Below are 14,479 nucleotides of genomic sequence, written 5' to 3'. Positions count from 1 at the left end.
ATATCTCAGTATGTGGGACTTACTTTTGGCAGGCTGCTTGCTGCTGAATGACAGATGCGCATGACACGTGCAGTTTGTTATTGTTGAATACCCGCTCTCTGTGTAATGAAAGTGTACGGTGTGTGGTGAGGTCAAAATAACAGAGCAGCGGTAGCTTTGTACGCGAGCCTGAGCATGTGTGTTTGTTTGTGTGTGTGCGTGTGTGCGCAGGTGCGAACCTCGCCGAAAGGTGAGTTGTGTGCATACTGCATTTATGCCAGATGTTTGGCTCTCGCGGGCCGGATGTGGCCCGCGGGCTGCCTATTGGGGAACCCTAGTGTAGAGCATACTCACTACGTTATAAAAGTAATAATCGGTCACTTCTTTCTTGGCTAGGATTCCAGAAGAGAGTTCTTCAGCTCCTTCTCGAAATCAAGGATAAGATTCATGTTGCCACCTCATCTGCTGGAACACATTATGAAGTGAAGCCAGCAAACACTGAAGAAGAGCTCGAAGCTTTAGAGAATCGCCTGAAGGACAAGAATGAGGGAGCAGAACTGGTAAGTTTTAACGCTCAGGTGGTATTGGGGTCTGAGTATCAGGCTAGTGCAGGGGTCTGCAACCTTTAATCTCAAAAGAGCCATTTTGCACTCCTCCTCCTCGGCCAAAAAATCGGTCTGGAGACGCAAAACGTTTTGGAGCGTTAAATTTGCCTATCAAGATTAATATACTTACTTCATCAATATTTTCACATTTGTGTACTGTGCAGTGGTCTATTCATTTTTATTATGTACTTGAACTTTGCATTTTTATATGTTTAGTTGCCTATTTTTTTATTCCTTGGAAAATGTGTTCCTTACATCTAAAATAAACATGGTAAATGCGTGCTTTCATATTTACACAGTTTTTAGTTGTTATAATTCAGATTCTGCCAATCCCATTATTTTTCAGATCATTTTCTGATTAAACTGCTGGAATCAACAAGAACTGTCAGTGAAAATCTATTTTCACCAGTTGAAAAATATTATGAAAACTTAGCATTGATTTTAAAGATATTCCAATGGCGAGTCATAATTATGGGCTAAAAATTGAAAATGAAGCGGATAAAGAGTCAAAATTCTGAGATAACTTTCAACCTTGTCTTTCATAGCTGACTTCATTAATAATTCATAATTAATTTTTCTTATCTATTATTATACTGTTTAGGGTGCTTTCTCTTGCTTCTCAAGTTATTGAACAAGTTCATCGTGTTGCCATCCGACGTGCGAACCATCTCTGTGCAAACTTTTCAAATGACCTCTGTTTGCACTTTGTCATTTGGGGAAAAGTTAATCAAATTAATCAAAAGACTGTTATGTGGGGAGGAATTTCTAGCTCTACCTGCAACCCTCCTCCTTTGTCCGGGGTGCGGGTCTCCCCTCTGCTCTGACAAACTGCATTACTCAAGGCAAACATTAATGGAACCAGACATCAGCTTTGATATTTATGTACTACTCTGTGATGAATCTTTTCCACTCAGCCATAGCTTTCTTATATGAGGATGTCATGTCTCTGTCATGTATGGTGTCCATTAAGACCTCTGTTTGCACCACAGAGAGGAGTGTGGCTATGCATTTCGAGTAGGTGAGGTGAAAAATGTAGTAGCATGCCATTATGTACATCACGCTGTTAGGGATGTCCTCTTTTGGGAAGATGAACACAGGCATTGTGCCAATGGCCAGGATGCAGTTGGTCTCACACACAATGACGACGGCTGAGCAGTGGTCTTCCCTGGAGGAAGGTGTTGGGGTCTTCGGCAGACTGAAACACAAAAAGAAAAACAATCACATACAATTCATTGTTGAGAGACTGTAGTCAAGTAGTGGAACACAAGAAAAACTGTACACTGTCATACATGCATGAATTTCTTACCTCAAGGATGTGAAGCATACCCTCACTTGCATGCCCCAACTTCTTGGGTGGAGCAACGGGCGATGGAAACAGGTCCGGTAAAGCCTTCATCATGGCAATGGTTTGCTTTACTGTGAAAAACAAAACCATCTAACTTTATTTACTGCAATCAGTTATTTAAAAAAAACAAAACAAAACAAATCATTAAACAAACATGGCCACCAACTTTCTATTAGGTCTGTATACCTTTATTTGACGATGGAGGCCTCATGACTTTTTTGAAGACCCCATAAAACTGGGCCTTTTCACAAAAGGCCCCCCAGCGGTCCTTCAGCTCAGCTACCAGGTGGGACTTTCCTTGAGTGAGAATCCTCTGCAGTTCATCCATGATCTGCCACAAAAAGACATGTAGAAAATATCTTTAAAAATAAAATATCAATATTAATATTTTACTACTACAATCTTATCAAACATAAACTTAAAATGATTTGATTTGCTTACATGATCCACCTCTCTGAAGCAGGGATATGCTTGAAGAATTTTGGTAGGTCTATCCTGCTCTTTCATAACATCTGAGTCAATGTAAGCCTGTCTTGCTTGGTATTCAAGGTCCAAGAGCTGGGCAACATCCTTTTTGTTGGGTCTGGGCTTGGATTTGTATAGCTCCTGCAGAACTTTGTAGTGTCTAGCCTGGTTCTGTGGGCTGTCAGTAGTCTCAGGTCCTTCTGTTGAAATGAATTTACTATCACTGTTTCTACCATTACAGTTTTAAGATATATAACAAAAACAAATACCCAAAGTATAATGAAATAATAATTAATGAGGTTATTTTTTTTTAAATATAAAACTAAATTAGAGCATCCCCCCTTGTCAATACTACTAGTAGTTTTAACACCAAAACATAACCTCAATATGTGCCCTTACCATCCAACTGTTCACCCTCTGGGGAACTGCTTGCTTGTAGTGATCTTTCCAAGATTATGGTGGAAGCATTGGAGTCAGTGTCATCAGCGGATGACTCCAGGCTGCTGCTACTCTCAAAGCTAATGCCCCGTCGCCCCTTTCTTGAAAGAGTTGCTCCCTGCTTCTTTTTAGCTGGTGTCACATTCTGGACCCTTTTCAAAAGCTGCTTCTTCACAGATTCCTGACAAAAACACAAAACAGATTGTGTAAAAATTACATTAATCAAAATGAAATGAAACCATACAAGCACTGATCCTAAATAAAGCATATCCTCCTATCCACTCAGCTCGACCAGCTGCAGACCTGTCCCGCAGCATTGGGTAGTACTCAATGAGACGCTTAGCCATCACAGTTAGCTCACGGCTGCATGGATATTGGAAATCATCCCCTGCAGCTCTCTTGATGGAAATCATGCTTGTTACTGTATTTCTTATTAAGCGACAGCGAAGCTCTTTGGAAAGTGTATAGCCCTCTTCTTGTCCAGCATGCTGTTTTTCAAAAAAGGTGGTTCTTGACTGCTCCAGCTCTGTGTCTGTGTATACGACATATTGCGGGCTTACAAGCTGTACAGTTCTGCTCTTAACACGTTGGTCTCCTGGGTTTGAAGGGGGGAGAGAAGTGGGGGAGGAAGAAGGCGTGGGTGAAGGGGTTGAGGTAGCGGGGTAGTGGGAGCTGGCAAGCTCACAAGTCCCAGAGGAGGTGCCTGGTTGGTCTGAATCCTCACCCTGAAAAAGATAAGCATTTATCATAAGTTAATAGCAGTGCATTAGAAACAACTACCATAAAGGCAATGCCTCACTGAAATTATGAATCAAGGCATGATCAAATCTCCACAATGTTGAAATGTAATATCACCTGATTTTCTCCATGTAACATCTTCCAAATGGCTCTCCTTCTTAAAAAGTGCTCAGGCCCCGGAAAGAGATCACGCAAGTCCTCCTTAGAAAGACTTGGGAGCATGTCTGTGCTGATATTAGCAGCTGAAAAACACATACAGCCACATTATAAATATACAGTATAATTTAATAAACTGATTGTTAAGTCACAATCTGTATTCAAAGGGTAAGAATGTGCTAATGGTGGCAGCAGAGAAGCACACATCCAAGCAGGAAGGAGGTCAAGTCTTCCCACCATTTCAACTAAAGGCAGAAATTATTTTATCTATTTTATTTATTTTATTTCTATTTTATTTATTTTATTTTTATTTTATTTCTATTTTATGATTTTATCTGATTTTATTTATTAACCCTATCAACCAGTATTTCCCATTAATTAAGGAGACTTTGGCGGCCGCTATCTCCCATCTCCTTCAGTGTGGGCCCCTTGGACTCAGTGTCTCTCTTACCCACACACGTGTACAGATAGCACGGGAACATAAATAAATGCTGAGCTGCTAAGCAGTTAATTGTACAGTGTTGCAATGACCGAGCAAGTGTAATATTACACCCCCCCCATGCTAACATTAGCCAAAAAAGTAAGCCAAAGCTAAATGAAGCTAACTACCTATATTCTGTACCATAATACGGATTCTGACAATTAAACACTATCAATAAATTTTTTAAGGTGTGACTGTTTGTGTAGTTACTAATTAACTGCTCATAGCCTCCATGTAACAGGTCAGCAAGTAAACCAGTTTGTTAAAATTAGCATGCGACTACGTGTTAGCCAACTTCACAATTAGCTTAACTCCCAAAGACAGAAAAAAGCAAATTAACATTACCTTTCAACACTGCGATTGATCCATACCCGAAAAAGCCCCTCCATCTTCATCCATGGCGTCGCAAGTTTAGAGGAGTTGCAAAGGCCAGACAGCATGACAAAGGTCAGCTAAAGCTAAACCTAAAGCTGGCAGCTGCAACTGAACTGACCGCTGACTGACCCCTTGTGGCGCGTTCCCATTTGGAAGGTACTATGTCATAAGATGGAGGGGGGGGGGCGTACATGTAAATATTATATAAATGGAGAATATGACTAACTGACAGAGTCACACTTTGAAATTCATACAGAATATTTAAAGATTTATCACTGCAACCAGTCACTCCTATACATTATAAATACTACTAATAAAAAAAAATTAATAATATTCATAGAGCTCCCCTATTTTTGTAGATAATGGTGAAGTACTTCAGCTATTTCGTTTCACTTTTCCCCGTCGTTTTTGAAGACTACAGAAGAAATTCTTACAGTACATGTTTTGAATATAACTTTGTTAATTTAAAATGATTTGGCTGTGCATTATCTGCCTTGTTTTCATCACTTTTTCACTGAAACTTTTACTGAGCCACATCAATCGAATGCACAGCCGCAGTCCGGATTTCAGGTTGCTGTGTGGTATTGACGGGTGTACTGAGGAATATCGAGTGTATAACTCATTCTATCATCACGTAAAGAGAAGACACTCCAAACATCTTCTTCAAAGCGCCAATCCAGGAGATGGCAACCACGCAACGGAATATCCACAAGAGGGAAGCCAAGAGCTGCCAACAGAACTGCTGCAGGAGCAGGTGAGTAACTATTAACCCCATTTTTTTTCTTCCATGACATCCTGTTAGTTTTAGCAAAGATATTCTTTGGCTTAAGGACCCTCTGACTGACTTTTGACTTTTTCTTTCTTTTCTTGACTTTCTTGTTCCAGTGGGTGAAACTAATGTTGACAAAGGGATGATTTACAATCGGAAGTTTGTCTGTTGTGTTTTATTTTGAAATTTACTGGATGCCCTGTGCGCTTGACTTCCAGTGTTGCGATTATGACTCTTTAGTCCGTGAAGTCAAACGCACAGAGGAGTCCGGCCAAGATGGCGACCGAGGCAGACGCTTGTCATCGTAGCTGAGCATTTTCTGGATCTCTATCCCTTACTATCGCTCTGTAAGTGTTATTATGCTGCTATAAATATCTACGAACAGTGCTTAAACAACCTCCCGGACTCCGACACGCTCGTCTTTTAACTAATAAGAAGATAATCGCCTTTTCCACCCCACCGGCGACCGATAAACAACTAAGCTAAAGCTAAGCTAGGGAAGTCAACAGTGTTACCTGAACGTGACGACACTTCCACAACCCTTACCAACACAATGCAAAACAATAAAGGGACAAAGCGCAAAGACAAAGACAAAGAAGCTACCTATCAAGAAGGTATGATTTTTGGAGTGCCTCTTAATGCAAATAAAACATCATCAAGCTCTTCAGCTAGCACTACACCTAAAGCCTCTTCCTCGGTCAATATGGACCACGACTATTCGGGCCTTGAAACCCAGTGCGACGGAAATGCCGATCTTGTTCCTCTGCCACTATCTGCCCCAGATACTCCAATCAAGCCAAAAGAGAAAAAACAAAAAGCAGAGATGTCTTTAGCTGATTTACAGGCTAACATCCTCGCAGCAATCAATATGCGTGCTGACAACCTGGAAGGCATGATTACCAAGAATGCGGTGAGCATTGAAGCCCTGAAAAAATCAGTTGATTTTGCATTTGCCGAAGTTGAGTCATTAAAATCTGATATGAAGGAAGTAAAAACTGCCAGTGCAAAATACGAACTGCAGATTGCAGACCTGCAGCAAAAGGTCAATGAAGCGGAAAGATATGGCCGCAGATGGAATCTCAGACTCCATGGTGTTCCTGAAGACAACCCAGAAGATATTAAGGCCAAAGTTATCAACATTTGCTGTGCTATGTTACCTGGCTCTCAACAAAAAATTACAGATGACATCTACATCGTTCACCGCCTAGGGAAATACCAGGGCTCCCAAAACTGACCCAGGACCACCATTATCTGCTTTACGAACAGATCCACGAGAGATCTTCTGTGGAGAGTGGCAAAAAAGAGTGAATACCTCAAAAACAACAGGTTGAGATTTGCTGAAGATCTAACAACACAAGACAAGGCAACACGCAACAAACTGTGGCCCATAATTGAAGCAGCAAAGAAAAACGGGAAAAAGGCTCACTTTGCAGGTACCCGAGTCATCATCGATGGAAAAGAAATACGTCCACAGAACCTTGATGGTCCACAGGTTAACACACCATCCAACAGTGCAACTACCCACAATTAAAGGGATTCAAAGTTCAACACAACTTTACTCAGGATGATTGATGAAGAGGAATAATGAAAACGTGATGAAGAGGGACGGAGAGAGGAGTGACAAAGGAGAAGAAAAGAGAAAAAATAAATAAAAAATCCCTCTCAGAACACTTATTGGTTCTTCTTCTTTTTGAGTTTTGATTCTTAATTTTTGAAAAAAGCTGAAAAAATCTCTTTTGTTCTCTTTTTAAGCTCAGGTCCAATAGGCTTTTTGGGCCAATCTTTTTGAAAAACTTTTTTTGTCTTCCTTTAGCAGGTCGTGGAATACTGATGTAGCGGTTATTAATAACTACGTTAAAATTTGGATTTTGCACTCGTTAAAGTAAAAGGGGCACCATTCTCCATTCAGGAGAAAATTAAATCTTAAATTGTGACAGTGTTAAGACATGTCATTACTTAAATCAATCTCATAGTCTGTACCGTTTATTCTGTATACATTGATCTTGTTTCTCTCATGAAATAATATCCACAGACAACGACTTGGCGATAAATGAGGATAATTTATTTAGACTAATAAAATGAAGAGTAAATAGATGAAATAGTATGACATATAAAAGGACAGTGAACACATAAAAGGGAACCTACGTGATGTATGTTCAGGTGATGTAAATAATTAATTATGGATGATAGTGGAGGAAATACGTGACCCGTCTAAGCGTGGATGCGCACTGAGCGGTGGCTAGAATTTAGAAATTTGGCATTAAAGCTTCGCTATACGACATCAACTCTGATCACTAGAAAATGTTATTCTGCCTACTTTTGTCGACTTGATTAGACTTCTCCGGGGAGGTCCAGGTCCTCGCGTCACTCCAGGGGAGAGCTGCGGTAGCGTCTTCCAGGCGGTGACCAGCTGAAAAGGCGGCGGCGGACGGGCAGGTGGAGTCGGTGTGCGGCGGTCTTTAACTTTGGCTTCGGTGTTCGCCTCAGCGAACCGGTAAAATCTTTAAACAAAGTCCTTAAGGGCAGGCAACGGATGCTGATAGTTTGGGCAGCAGGTGTTGCTTCTAGATCCGTGGCAGAGTTGATGGCGAATCATGGAGTGTCCTCTCTCAATTAAACTGAGAAATAATCAAAGTAATCCCACTGGTCTGAGGGAGTCACTTTAAATTATTAATTTGATTTTACTTAAAACAAATTACCAAAAGTGTCTTTACTGACCAAAAACTGGTATAAAGAAAAGCGTCAAAAAGATTTAAAAGAAAATGGCTTCAAAAGTAAAGTTCAGCAAAGCTCTGGTGAGCTGTTATGCTCCGCTTATAAAATTGAAGAAAAAAGAAAAGTTACTTAGCGGATGCACGAGACGCATGATAAAAGGAGCGAAGAAAAAACTTCAGAAGAGAGAAGAGGAGAAGCCTTGAGAAGAGTGAGCTTAGAGAGAGAGAGAGAGAGCTCTGAGCTGACTTTAGAGAGAGTCACTCAGTTTTTATCTTTCGATTTGGGGGTGCGGATGGAAGGCGGAGTAAGCGAACTTTTGCACCGAGCGATCGCGCATCTGGTATAAGTTTCTAAAAGACCTAATGTAATTTAGGGAGACATTTATGTCTCTGAACTTTATGACTTAATTACGCGATCTAACCCGTGGTGTATAAATTCACGTATCTCCTCATCACTATAGTCTCATCACAGTAACTTCAAATGCATGTTAGGAGACCTAAAAGTAATTTATAACAACACATGATTCTGAAGATCCTTTGCTCAATTTTGTGAAATATGTGACCACATAACATAACATTGTACCATGGATCCTAAGAAACTTGTGATTACTTAGATATTGGATTACTTTAACATTATACAATGAATTCAAAATACGATATAACTACAAAGTTGATTTTGAGCTTACTAATAACTAAGACCACTAGATGGCAGTATAGCTCCATTATAACAAAGGGAACAAAACGTTACTTTACCTAACTCATTCAAATTACATGAGATGAAAAGAATGGGGAGGTGCTCCTATCTGCTTACTGAAGCATGGAGACAACCTCACCCCAGTCACAAAAGATTAGGGAAGAAGGGAAATTTTAACTTACAACCTTGGTCCAAGTCATTCTGTCAGATGTTTATCACAACACAGGGTTATATAATGACTTTACCCAATGTTCGACCAGTTGGTCATCTCAGCAGGGGAGGCAATACGATGGTTGTTTGGTATTGCTTGGGTGATCAGGAGGTCGTTCAGATGCCTTACATCCTGTGGTATGCTGATGGGACCTTCGGAGTGCTTACCTTCCACCATATGTCAGGATGGAGGGTGTCAGATACTAACACTTTCCCGTGGCTTAAGAAGCCAGAGCGTGTTTGCAGACATCCCCAGGGAGTATAAGTTAAGTTAATTAACAACCCTCTGTTGGATGTTTTGGGTTAAGTAAACAGTGTCTCTTGACGTGTCCCCCACTTGCCCAGGGGACATTGAGCTCTGGAGTTCCTCAGAGGGACAAATGTAATGACCACGCCAAGGCAGTCCACTACGCTGAAGACAAATTTCGTTCAGTGACTCATTAATATAACAGTGGGTAAAGACATAAGGGGAAGGTTGAGGAAAAAAAAAAAAGAGATAATTTATTTTTCTATAATCTAAAGAAAGACTTTGGACCCTTATCCCTTCCCCACTCAACCTCTTATCTTTTTTTTATAAGATGAAAAGTCTTGTTAAACTGTTATTACTACCTACCTCATGGAGAGTTTGTTTAACACTGGCTTATACTGACAAATATTTTTCTAACTTTTTAGAGATAGAGATCATTCTCCCTTTTACTTGAAACTTTCTTCTTTATAGTACTCGTTTTCAGTACTTATCTGATACATTGTCTTTTTCTGTTAGTTCTCTTAATGCCAGGGGGTTAAGACAGAATATTAAGCGAAAAGCTTTATTTTTATTTGCTAAACAAAAAACTGATTTTTTTTTTCTTTCAAGAGACACACTGTTAAAAATGATGCTCCATTGTGGAAGGTTCAGTGGGGCAATGACATTTGGTTATCTCATGGCTCAGAGAGAGCAGCGGGCGCTGCTATCTCGAAAAACTCTTTCAATGGGAAAATTCTACACAATGAAGCTGATACTAAAGGTCACTTTCTTATTATAGTTACTAATACCAATGATACCATAATTTTGTTAGTTAATATATATGGATATAATTCTAAAGATGAAAACGATACACTATTTGGGGTTTTAGAATCTCGCCTCTTATATTGGCTCTCTAAATATCCAAGCGCAATGATAATGATGGGCGGTGATTTCAATATTGCCCTTGACGGTCTTCAAGATAGGTGGCCTCCACGTTCTAACCCTTCACTAGCCTCTACTTCAATACAATTCATGCATAAATTTGATTTGATTGACATATGGAGAGAAAAAAATCCTGGAGTGCTCTCATATACTTGGAACAATAAAACAAATACTAGCTTATCACGAATAGACTTTTGGCTGATTTCCAATGGTTTTGACAAAAACGCCATCAACCCTCTCATCAATCCAACTCCTCTTACTGACCATAAAGCGATATCAATACAAATCTCGTTAAACCCTCATACTAGTCATAGGAATTCCTACTGGAAACTAAACAGCTCCATTCTTAAACATGAAATTGTATCCAAAACTGTCCAATCCTTAATTGATCGTTACTGGCAAAAATCCCTAATTGAAAATAAGTTTGGCAGTAACTGGGAACTTTTAAAATTCGAATTATCTAAATTTCTGAGGACATACTGCAGTTCAATTGTTAAAGCAAAAAAAGCTGAAGAAGAAAACATTATTTCAGGAATAATATCCTTAACACAAAAAAACAGAGCTAATTTAACTGAAAACGAGTCTCATCTTTTGACACAGTTACAACTCAAATTAGATGATTTATATAGGGTAAAAGCTGAAGGGGCCTTTGTAAGAAGTAGAAGGAGGTGGATGGAGGAAGGGGAACAGAATACTGCTTACTTTTTCGACTTGAAAAATCTCATGCCAAACTTAATACCATACAAAAATTAAACATTAATGGTAACATCACAGACGATCCTCAAAAGATAGCAAAATATTGCTCAGATTTTTATACTAAACTCTATGATTCCAAATACTATGAAGAACTTACTTGTCATTTTATGGAATCTCTCACAAACACTAAATCAATTGACACTGACTTAAAAGAATTTTGTGACAAACCATTAACATTACAAGAAGTTATATCCACTGTAGACCATCTCAAATTAAATAAATCTCCAGGTTCAGACGGTATTACCTCTGAATTTTACAAAACCTTCTCTAAGCAGTTAGCACCCTTCCTCCTTGCTCTCTTTTCAGAATGTATTCATAATGAATCCCTTCCCTCTAATCTTACCCAAGGCCTTATAACTCTAATACCCAAACCCAAGAAAGATTTATTCTTGGGTTCTCATCGATAACTGGCGCCCAATCTCTCTACTTAACAATGACTACAAAATCTTTGCCTCAATATTTGCCAAAAGAATAAAATTTGTTTTAGGCTACATAATTGATGAGACCCAATCCGGCTTCATGAAAAACAGACACATCTCCGATATAAGATTAGTTCTCGATTTAATTGATTATGCAGATTTATGTCCTGACGAAAGTTTCATCCTATTTTTAGATTTTTACGAAGCCTTTGATACGATCGAACATAAATTTATATTCCATGCCTTAGAAAAATTCAGTTTTGGCCCTTTTTTCAAAATTGCTATCCAAACAATGTATAAAAATGGGAATTCCTCTATCAAACTGTCTGCTGGCACCTCCCCTCGATTTCCTCTAAAACGCGGGGTAAGACAGGGATGCCCAATATCGCCCTACCTTTTTCTTCTTTGCACACAGCTTCTCACCGATTCTATTAAACTTAGTCCGTTGAAAGGTATCCTAATAGCAGACAAGGAAATTATCATCAGTTGATTGGCTGATGATACAACACTTTTTTTAAAAAATAGCTGTCAGATACCTCTAGCCATTGATGTGATCAACACTTTTTCTCTTGTATCCGGACTCTGTTTAAACATTAGAAAATGTGAATTGCTTGCCCTTAAAACCTGTAATATCCCCTCCATATGCAACATACCTACAAAAGATTGTGTCACCTATTTAGGCATACTTATTAACAAAGATAGGGAAGCCAGATGTGATCTAAATTTTAACCCTATTATCGACAAAACGCAGAAAAAGCTCAATCAGTGGCTGCAGAGAGATTTATCCTTGCGAGGCAGAATTTTATTAACTAAAGCTGAGGGCGTATCCCGCCTCACTTATGCTGCCCTATCACTTGACGTTAACAAGAACATTTTAAAGAATATCGAAAAAATGCTTTTTAACTTCGTATGGAAAAACAAAACGCACAAAAACATCAAAAAGTCAGTGATAATGAATACCTACAACAAAGGTGGCCTCAACTTTTTAGACTTCGAAACCTTAAATAACACTTTCAAAATTAATTGGCTGAAACAATTCATTAAAAACCCTTCCTCAATTTGGAATTTTATATCAAACTTTATTTTTTCTAAAGTAGGTGGCTTACATTTTCTTTTACTGTGCAATTACAAAATTGAAAAAATCCCATTGAAATTGTCAAATTTTCATAAACAGATGCTTCTTTCATGGTCATTAATATATAAACACAACTTTTCCCCACACAGATATTACATATGGAATAATAAAGACATAACGCACAGAAACAAATCCTTGTTTTACCCTGCTTGGTTTTCTCATAATATACTCCTGGTTCATCAGCTATTTAATTCCAATGGTTCATTACTCACTTATGAAGACTTTATTTCAAAATACAACATCCTAATTCCTGCTGAGGAATTTAACATTATCATTAATGCAATTCCTTCTGGTGTCTCCTTGTTATTTAGGAGCACAGTGGACCAGATCCCAGCTCTTTTGCCTATAGACCCAACTGAGCTCGAAGTCGGCAGGGTTTGTTTCTCGGCGACACGCAGCAGCAATCGCGCTGTATGTGCTTTGTTTCAAAGGGACATTGTGTCTCTCCCCTATGTAATTACTTATTGGAATAACTTATTACCAAATCTTGATTGGGGAAAGATCTGGATTTTACCAACCAAATACATGATCAATAATAAAATTAAAGAAGTATCTTTCAAATTAATTCACAAAATTTATCCATGTAAAATACTCTTTTTACAGCGGTTTAAGAATTGTGTTGACACCAATTGCTCTTTCTGTTCAGAATGCCCTGAAGATATCTTTCACTTGTTTTGGTCTTGCCTTTTTTCAAACAGTTTCTGGATAGATGTTTGCCACTTTATTTCCTCCTTTATTGAAAATAACTTTACCCTTTGTTTTGAAACTTATTATTCTGTTGGCTAAATGGCATATTCATAAATGCCAATACATAAATAAAAATCCTTGCTTTCTTTTTTTTATAAATGAAACCAAACAGTATATAAAAACAATCAAAAACTCAACTAACAATAAAGCTGTCAAGACCCTGAACCTGTGTACCCTTTTTAATGTCTTTTTGTAAAGAAACGTATTTATAAGAAAAAAAAAAATGGAATACCATATATGTAACCCTCTGACAAAATCCCCTTCTTGTTTTCATGTTGTATTGTTATGTTCTGTCAAACGTTTAATAAAGTTATTAAAAAAAAAAAAAAAAAGTCAAACGCACAGAGCATTTTCAAAATAAAACACGGAAACGCCCCCGATCGTGTATCATCGCTTTGTCAACATTAGTTTCACTTACTGGCACAAACTACCATCGTCAATCAGTCAAAGGGTCTCACAGGTAACAGAACGTCACGAACGAAGAAAAATTGATTATAAGTATGTTTTACTTACATGAAAATATGCTGCTTGGTTTGTTTGAAAAATATTTAAATATAAAAATGAATGAAATACATCTCTGAAATTAAGAAAAATGTCCAGTTATTGGTTCCTTGTGTGATACAGCACAAAATTCAACCTGATTATCTTTCACAGGATTGCAGCATCACCAGCTCTCCACTACTCTGTACAACTGACACAGATGAAGGGCAAATGGACACGAACCAAGACAGAGCTGTGCAACCGGCAAGTTCCTCTCCTGGTGATAGTCCACTGAAATTGACCATCAAAGACTCACAATGAATATTCCAATAAAGTCCAATAAATTCTCAGCCATTTCATATCAGATTGAGATCCCACACATTGTCTGTATTGTTTGTATCAGTATTATTTGACACCTCATGTATGAATGAAAAGACAAAATGTTATGTGACAGCTAAAACATGCTAGATGTAGTGAGCAAAGATAATTTAAAATTTAAAGGACTATTTATAAGAACTATTTATTCTGTGATTAACATTGTGCCTGACATGTAACTATGAATGTCAGATAAAATCAGGATACTCAATACAATTTCAACTTTTTTAGGATCTGACCACACAGGCCACTGCCTTTGAGATAAATGCTTGGGTCAAGCACCGTCTCTCACAGGTAAAATATTTTTTCAAAACAGACCACAATTTTTATTTGCTTATTTACAGTTACACGTAGTAAAGTAGAACTTGTTGAAAAGGTCCTGTTATGGTTGGTGGTCAGTCTGCCTGCCATGTTCTCCTATTCACTACAG

General features: G+C 38.4%; 1 pseudogene; it reads right to left on the bottom strand.

Annotated features, from left to right (window-relative positions):
• Positions 1 to 1,458: 1,458 nt before the first annotated feature.
• On the bottom strand, positions 1,459 to 9,147 carry LOC148189031 (uncharacterized; annotated as a pseudogene).
• Positions 9,148 to 14,479: the final 5,332 nt, after the last annotated feature.

The sequence above is a fragment of the Plectropomus leopardus genome, chromosome 8 (genome assembly GCF_026936395.1).
Source record: "Plectropomus leopardus strain MGB_pleo_1.0 chromosome 8, ASM2693639v1, whole genome shotgun sequence".
Classification (NCBI taxonomy): domain Eukaryota; kingdom Metazoa; phylum Chordata; class Actinopteri; order Perciformes; family Serranidae; genus Plectropomus; species Plectropomus leopardus.
Note: the sequence above shows the minus strand (reverse complement) of the source record. Positions and strands in the feature narration are given on the sequence as shown.